Source organism: Macrobrachium rosenbergii, chromosome 24 (genome assembly GCF_040412425.1).
Source record: "Macrobrachium rosenbergii isolate ZJJX-2024 chromosome 24, ASM4041242v1, whole genome shotgun sequence".
Taxonomy (NCBI): domain Eukaryota; kingdom Metazoa; phylum Arthropoda; class Malacostraca; order Decapoda; family Palaemonidae; genus Macrobrachium; species Macrobrachium rosenbergii.
The window spans coordinates 1,917,306-1,926,313 of record NC_089764.1 but is presented as its reverse complement, the minus strand read 5'-3'; positions in this window follow the sequence as shown (position 1 = coordinate 1,926,313).

Here is a 9,008-nt window from a genome sequence, read left to right as displayed (position 1 = left end):
TAATCAAAGAGTTCTAGTTTCATGAGATTTTCATTTGAAATGAGGATCAACGGACTTGACATAGGTGGTGACTTAGTTATAAAATAACTATATTTCCTGATGAGTCAGTTAATCAGTAATTGAATTGTAACATAATCAGAAAAACAGTCAAAAGATAATTTACTAATAAATTAACAGAACATCAGGAGATCATAATACAATCAATAAAATGAACTAATAAACTGTAAGAATATCCTCAGATATTAATGAAAACTTAATTTTCTCATCATTCGGTAATGACTCGTTTTCATAATACTGTATGTGGCCACGGTTGCATGTATACAGTATACGACGTTGGTGTGCAAGAGCTCAATAACCCTCCGTTAACTACCAATGAATCTCAATATCTCTGATCAGAAGTAAAGTTCCGTCATAATCGGCTGTCATTCTGTGACATCTTTTATGTGATGAATTTACATGCTGTAGTCGAGATTTCCCCTTTTACATAAAGAGAAGATATTGGGACATTATAATCAGTAATTGTAATTCATCAGGAATAGATAGTGACTGGTGCAAGTGATAAAAAAAAAACCTTGCAAAACTCAACTGCATATTTTTTAAGAGCGTGAGAATTGAAACGTTATTTAACGCTTTAAATTACTGTCAGGTGGTCACTATCATGAAGACAACGTTTTGAATTCAAGTTCATCCTAAGGAGAGGAAAAACTAACGTGACAAGAAAACGGGTTCTTTAGTGACTGTAACCTCTCAGTTTATGGAGAAAATGCATATTAGCCAATCATTACATGCACATTGCATGCACAGCTCATAGACAATAGTCACAATGACACGGCATTTACTTTACATTGATACGGTGTTTTTGATGTTTACGTCCAAATAAACTCAGGACATTCTGATACATATTCTCGCTATGGTACTTCCAGAAAATCCTAACTACTATTGACGTCTTCTAAAAGATCCTAACTACTATTGACGTCTTCTGAAAGGTCCTAACTAACTACTATTGACGTTTTCTAAAAGATTCTAGCTATTATCGACGTCTTCTAAAAGATTCTAGCTACTACTGACGTCCTCTAAAAGATTCTAGCTACTACTGGCATTTCCTAGATTCTAGCTACTATTGACGTCTTCTAAAAGATTCTAGCTACTGTCAACGTCTTCTAAAAGATTCTAGCTACTATTGACGTCTTCTAAAAGATTCTAGCTACTGTCGACGTCTTCTAAAAGATTCTAGCTACTATTGACGTCTTCTAAAAGATTCTAGCTGCTGTCGACATCTTCTAAAAGACTCTATTCGTCTTCTAAAGATTCTAGCTGCTGTCGACGTCTTCTAAAGATTCTAGACTGTCAACGTCTTCTAAAAGATTGAAGCTACGTCTAAAAGATTCTAGCTACTGTCGACGTCTTCTAAATGATTTAGCTAAGATCTTCTAAAAGATTCTAGCTGCTGTCAACGTCTTCTAAAAGATTCTAGCTACTATTGACGTAATCTAAAAGATTCTAGCTACTACTGACGTCTTCTAAAAGATTCTAGCTACTACTGACGTCTTCCAAAAGATCCTAACTGATACTGATGTCTTCTAGGAGGTCCCCAGTATTACTGACACACGGCCTCGTGTTATCAAAATATTTTAAAAAATTTCTCTCTCTCTCACTCTCTCCTGAAGTAACTGCCATGATAATTTCCAATCAAGGAAATTAGCGTCACAGTTTGAATACTTCATATCTATGTCTTCCTGACAAGGGGTAGCTAGCATGTAAGAACTTCGCTCTTCGGAAAGTATTTTCCGTAATGGAACTGCGTCTTTCAGAGGGGATCACGGGCGTTTGTAATTATTTCCTTTTATATGGAAAACGGTAAAGGGTACGTTAGAGGGATTCCCAGTATTGGCCTATCAAATTATCAAATTATTTATAACTGACACATTTGCTCACTGCTTTATATAATAATATATATATATATATATATATATATATATATATATATATATATATATATATATATATATGACTATTTATCACATCATATGATTCATATACAATCAGAAAGCTACAAACGTCCTTTAATATCAATTCGCTCTACCTAAATATATATTTTCATATATGTTACCGAAGGAATTTTTAGTTGATAATAAGTCCACCGTCCCGTGGGGTCGAACCAGCGTCCCTGTAGTCCTGAGTCCTCGTTCGTCGCTGGTTCGATATACGGTGGATATATCAACTATACATAACATATATGAAAATATATTATTTCCGAGTAGAGCTTGGATATTAAAGGACGTTTGTTTCACTGATTATATATATACATATATATATATATATATATATATATATATATATATATATATATATATATATATATATATATATATATATATATATATATATATATATATATATATATATATATATATATATATATATATATATATATATATATATATATATATATATATAATATATATATATATATATATATATATATATATATATATATATATATATATATATATATTATATATATATATATATATATATATATATATATATATATGATATAATATATATATAATCTAAAATAATTTAGATAGATGGAAGAGAAACGATCTATGAAGTTTTTACAGCTATTCTTAAACAAGTTAAAAATGTTGAAGCTTCCTCGGCGCAAATGAGTTTTCTGGGTACAGCCACTAGACTCACAGGGGTGTCAAACTCATTTGTTAAAAATGCGCCATTCCTCGGCGCAAATGAGTTTTCTTACAGCCACTAGACTCAGTGTCAAACTCATTTTGGTTCAGGGGCCATAGTCCATCTGATCTCTAGTGGGCCGGACCAGTAAAATAATTAAAAATAACCTAGGTCTCCAAATATATAGCTTTTTTTTCAGTAGGCTAATGCATCACTCAGCCTACAATGGATCTATATTAGCTTATTGCAATATATTCACAGAGAAGCCAATGGAAATAAAATATTTTAAATTTCATTAACATTTTTTTTTTTTAATGGATATCTTTTTTACATCTGACCATCTGAAGTTAACTCACCACACTAATCTCAAGAGGGAGCTATGAAGAAAGTTAGCATCCTGCCTTAAAAATGTAAATGTGCACATTTATGAAAAATAAATACAATTAACAAACATAAAAAAGTTATAGCAGTGCAAGAACAATAAGATTAAACTACATCAGATCAAACAGTTTTGTAGGCTAGGCCTACTGAAGGTGAGAATCCAGAGTAATCTTATTTTCAAAGAACTGTATTTTTCATACTCAAACATTTGTGAATATTAGTAATTAGGCCCAGGCCTTATGCATAACATCCCATCCACTCTCTCACAAAATCTATCGGCTGCTACTAGCTCCTGACTCTTGGCATCTTTTAGCATTCAGTACATCAATATCAGGTTTTAAATCCTGAGTAGCAACACATTTCACAATGTCATTCAAGTGTCCATTTGTTAACCTTTGAGCGGTGCTTTGTTTTATTGAGGTTCATTACAGACATCCTGTTCAACAGTAAAGGTAGTCCCAAACATGGATAAAATCTTTGCAGCCAGGGATGTTAATTTAAACCCTGGCAAGAGATATTGATAAAACGTATCCAAACCCACTGACGCAAATTTCTGCTTCATAATCACATTGATGAATTACCATATCAGCAGGCATAAAAGCCTTGACTGTAAATGGCGAGCGAAAAATGCAAATTATTTTCAAGTTCACTAAAGATCTGAAACTTCAAACTCTTGCAACAATCTGTTATTTTGTCTTTGTATTGATCCAAATCAGCATTAAGGCCAGTCACATGCATAGCTGTGAGACATGGAAAATGAGAAACCGCTAGGACAGCTGTGTCTCCCAAAGTGACAGTTTTCAACTTGAATGATCGTATGTTTTTCATAATACTGATGACAACTTTTTGCAGCCCTGCAACATTTTGTTAAGATTATTGAGATGCTGTGTAATATCCACCATAAAGGCAAAGATCCTGCACCATTCTCTTTAACCTTTACTGGGTTGATTTTTCTCCGTGAAAACCAATTTCCTCTCTTAAGTTAAATCAGCGCTTGACCTTTAACCTCAGGTTACTCTTCATTTCAGTAACTCTAGGTAAAAATGTATTTATGCAAAAATAATTTTTAACATTCTTGGCTGATTCCACCTCAGCTGGATAATGTGTAAAATTTGTAATTTACAGTTTACCCTGCTATAGAAAATGCTAGGAATTAAAAGAATACTAGCCTCTGAACATACTAGAGGTGAAAGTTTCCACTACAAAACAATGCCCAACAACATATTGCCGGGTAATGGACTTCGAAAACAGTAGGCTGAATTATAATATAAAATAGCAAAACAGTCCAAGTGTTTTTGTGTAATTTTATACCCAATGTACAGCGGCAATAAACTTATCGTTACGCTACACTGACTCAACAATGGCCACGCCATTAGGCAGCGTCCGAATCAACAATTGGTAGTCTTGAGACATCATGGTTTTTACGTACGTATTTGTGACGGATGCCAATCGTAATAGCCATGCTGCTACGCGTCGTCATTAAGGCAAGATAACCTTTATTACCAGCGAGGGTAATCTTTAATTACAAGTATTCCTTTCAACACAACATGCGTACTGATAGGCGGTCTGGCAGATATGTAAACAACAGGTGGCACTTAACTTTGAATTAATTCCATTGTCACTGAAGATGGAGCAGGATTTTGCGAAAAGCTTACGACTTTGTAATTATATATAATATAAAAGGATACATCTTCAATATTTGGTTTTAACAGTCTTTGTATTGTAATTGTTAACAGGAGAAAGTGGACTATTTGGTGACTTGTGCTTCTCCTTTCTTTTCATGTTAAACAAATTAGCCGATAAATTTTGATTTCAACAGAATAGCGCTCTTAGCTTATGACAGCTGCTGCCAGCTTCCCATGATCCTGGTGATATGCTTCTTATACAGGAGCTTTTTGTTAACAAGTTTCCACATTATGTCTCGTCCACGGTTACCGTTCTCGCTAATCTTTTGTTTTGTCTCAACTGGGGATTTTTAGTAACGTTGCAGTTGTTCATATTCACTCGTTACATGAAGAAGTATATTCGAAGATGAGGCAGGATTTATAGAATTTAAGTAACTTCTTGTATATGAGCCTTTTAAAGTTTTGCATGTATCTGAAAAATTATAAAATCTATAGCAATCTGACATACTAATGTTTCTTTATAACTTATTATTGACCACAATTAATTGATAACAAAATTGAATGTACTCATTTTGCTTTTAAAGTCAATGCTAAGATTAAGAACTCACTGTCAATAACTTGAATGCACATACCATTATATTCCCTTATACTAGTCTCTTTTTGCTTATATATATATATATTTATATATATATATATATATATATATATATATATATATATATATATATATATATCATGAAGCTATAAATGTCGTTTAATATAAAATTCATTACCTCGATATCTCCGATGGAGAATTATCACCGAAGGGGATTTTATATATGATAAATGAATAAGTACCACCGACGCGAACCCTCATGGACCCATTCAACGACTCCAGTGGACGTTACCACCGCGCCATCAAGAGAGGTATAAATCATTACTTTTTTCCGTCGTTCTTCCGCCATGATAGTTCGTTGGTACGTTTGGAACACGCAGCTCTTATTATGAAATTTTTATCACACTAAAAAAACAGTACAGCAGACTCGGTAATGATTTATACCTCTTTGATGGCGCGGTATAACGTCCACTTGAATGGGTCCATGTCAAGGGTTCGCGTCCTAGTGGTAATTCATTTATCACTTATATGATAATTCTCCATCGGAGATACTGGGAAAATATATCCACTAAACAAACGGGAGGTGGGTCAATATGTACAGCAGACTCGGTAATGAATAGCCTCTCACGATGGCGCGGTGGTAATTAAATGGGTCCATGTCAAGGGTTCTGCGTCCCCGTGGTACAATTTATCATATATAAATTCCCTGTGATAATTCTCCATCGGAGATACTCTCGAGGTAGCGTCATTTGATATTAAACGACATTTTGTAAATTCAGATTGTATATAAACGGTTTGATAAAAAAAAAAAAAAAATATATATATATATATATATATAAAAATATATATATATACAAATATATATAAATATATATATAAAGTAGAAATAAATATATATATAAGAAAAGGACTTTGATTTGGCAGTGGGGTACCCATATATATATATATATATATATATATATATAATATATATAATATATATATATATATATATATATATATGAATCCCCTCTCAGTTGTTTCATTTCTTCTTGCTTTTAGACGATTTCTTAGACGTCACGAACATTTGTTAAAATTCTGGGATATCACTAACAAGGTCAATAGATTACTCTTAATTAAATAATTATAAAAATTTTCTGTAATAAAGGGGGAAAATGTCAAAGACAGAAAGTAAGAAAAAACGATAGAAGAAAAAAAAAAACAAAGTAATGTCATTCAGCCTGAGATTCCCGTAAATCTTCATTTTTAATAATAAAATGTCAAAACAAAAAAAAATTATTTACTGGACGATGGCTTGAGCAATACAGGCTTTTCATACAAGTCATAAATCATTTGAAAGCTCACAGAGCCAACAACATGTACAATTTGTATCAAAGTTTCGCCTTTCTTGTTGATTTGACTACAGTTTTATTTACCTTTAATATTTTTATATTTGATCTCTAGCTTAACAAAGAGGAAAGGCTGAACTGTCATCTGAGCGTTACAGTGACTCAGGTCAAGTGGAATAGGTGGACGAATACTCCCTTAGTTTAAAAGTGCCACGAATAATTTAGGCACAAATTTCTTTGCAAAGTGTTCAAATGAACCTACATGATGTCGACATTCTATGCTGAATGTAGAAATATCATAGTAAAAAATTATACTTTCTACAATTATTTGAAGGAATTTATTTTTACGTTCTTCTAAACATTCAGTTCTATCAGAGTAATTCTAATAAATATTTGGGAATTAAGCTTTTTCCCCAAATGCTTATTGGAACCTAATGCCCCCATTCTCTCAGCGTCCATATTGATTTATAACTTCAACTTCACATATACTCTCACCTTTCTCCTCTTCCCAACATTTTTCAAACCCTTTCCTCTGTAGTTTTTGTTAATATCTCCAGTCAGTAGCTTATTTTCAGCGGACATCAGAAATGGTCCTATCAGACTTACTGTCATCTGTCAAACTTCCTAAATCTATATCCTACCGTGCACCCTCCCTGGTGTACAAAGGAAAGTTACGTGTCCCAGTAATTCGCACAGTCTCATTTGTCACCTGTACTCTTATACCAAGAAACAATTATTCCCTTCAAGAGACATAACACTCTATATACGTGTTAATGACCGGCTAAAAGGAAACTTTTAATCATAAGTTGGTCTGACGATCTATCTTCCAAGGAGTCTCATATGCTTTCAGGATACTGAAGCAAAGATAGCAATGGTAGCAACTGTATTGTCAGTCAGTTCATTAATATTCACTGTAGCTTTTAAATCACTCTTTGATTTAGATTTAATAGTGGCACCGAATTCATATCCAAGATCATCAGAAATCAACTGGTAGCCACAACAGAGTTCCTAACAACCGAACAAGTAGCCAGTAACATCCCCGTGACCCATCCTAATGTTGCAACTGTATCATCAGGAGAATAAATATACCCAAACAAAAAGCAACAGCAGCCCCCGAGCTGAGTGTTGTCAGCCAGAGACGTTTTATGATTAATTTTGTAATTTTAACATTTGTCTCTGTGAACTTGCATAAGTGATTATACAAGAAGCGTCATAGTACAAAGTAAAGTTTTCTTTAAGTGTGGTTACATGCCTTTTGGCCAGATTTTGGTCCCTTTGAAACATGAAAAGAAGATAACCTGGAAAATAAACAATACTTCATAAAATACTGTTGTTCTTGATACAGGTTTATAGAATGGTCCAGTCTCCACATTGCGTTATTATTTCATAAACTTTGAAGAAAAATTCATCTAGTAGTAGTATAATCAGTAGTGCTTCAGGTCATCCATTAAACGAGGGAGCTTTTCATAGCCTGTTCGTCTTCCAAAAATGCCAAGTTTCTAATGAAGAAAGAAATTTATCTTCATCGGGATCGGGCCAAGGCAACTTCGACCCTCTCAGCCTGATGCGCTCATCTGGTTGACTTTAATATATTATGCATTTTATTTTTTACTCGGCGATTAAGGTCAACCTACGCGTTTGTACGCTTAAAGGCCAGCAATTTTTTTTAGGAATGCTTTGATGTACCGTAATGAGATACGCGCATGTTCAATCACCTTGTAATTTATGTTTAATGAGAGAATGTGGGATTTGGTTTCAATATATAATGGAAATTTTAATATTTTATTTTATTCCGATGTTTATGATATGCTTTCTCAATACGCTTGGTCCTGAAAAGAAGGAAGTTTATTAAAAAGAAGTTGCCTGCGATGAAATATCTTGAAACATAAAAGGTCAATTCCTTTGATAAATGTTTGGCAATTGAATACTGGGATAACTGTATTGGAAACGATAGAAGCAAACTTAAAGCTTTAGTAAATTTGGCAAACTTCACACAATTAGACAATAGATTATAAACGTGAGTATGGAAATTACATGCACGATACCAGTGTTGCATTACAAAACTGTCGTACAGGAATTGTTGTTATATTTCAGGTTTCTTGGCATTCAGTTAAACTTACGTACTGTCTTGTACCGATGTATCATTTCTTGTTTTGTTTTCTAAATAATTATAAACAGACTAATTTCCTCTGTTTAAGGAAAACAGAAAACTAGAAAAGGAACATATAAACCAGATAACATCTCCATTGATCAATGACCTCCCAAGGATATTCACAACGAAAGCGATGGAAGGGATAGCATTATGAATTATACATCGGCATTCATTGTAGCTTTTAAATGGAACAGTGGCACTGAACTCATATCCCTAATAATCAGAAATCAAGATACAGA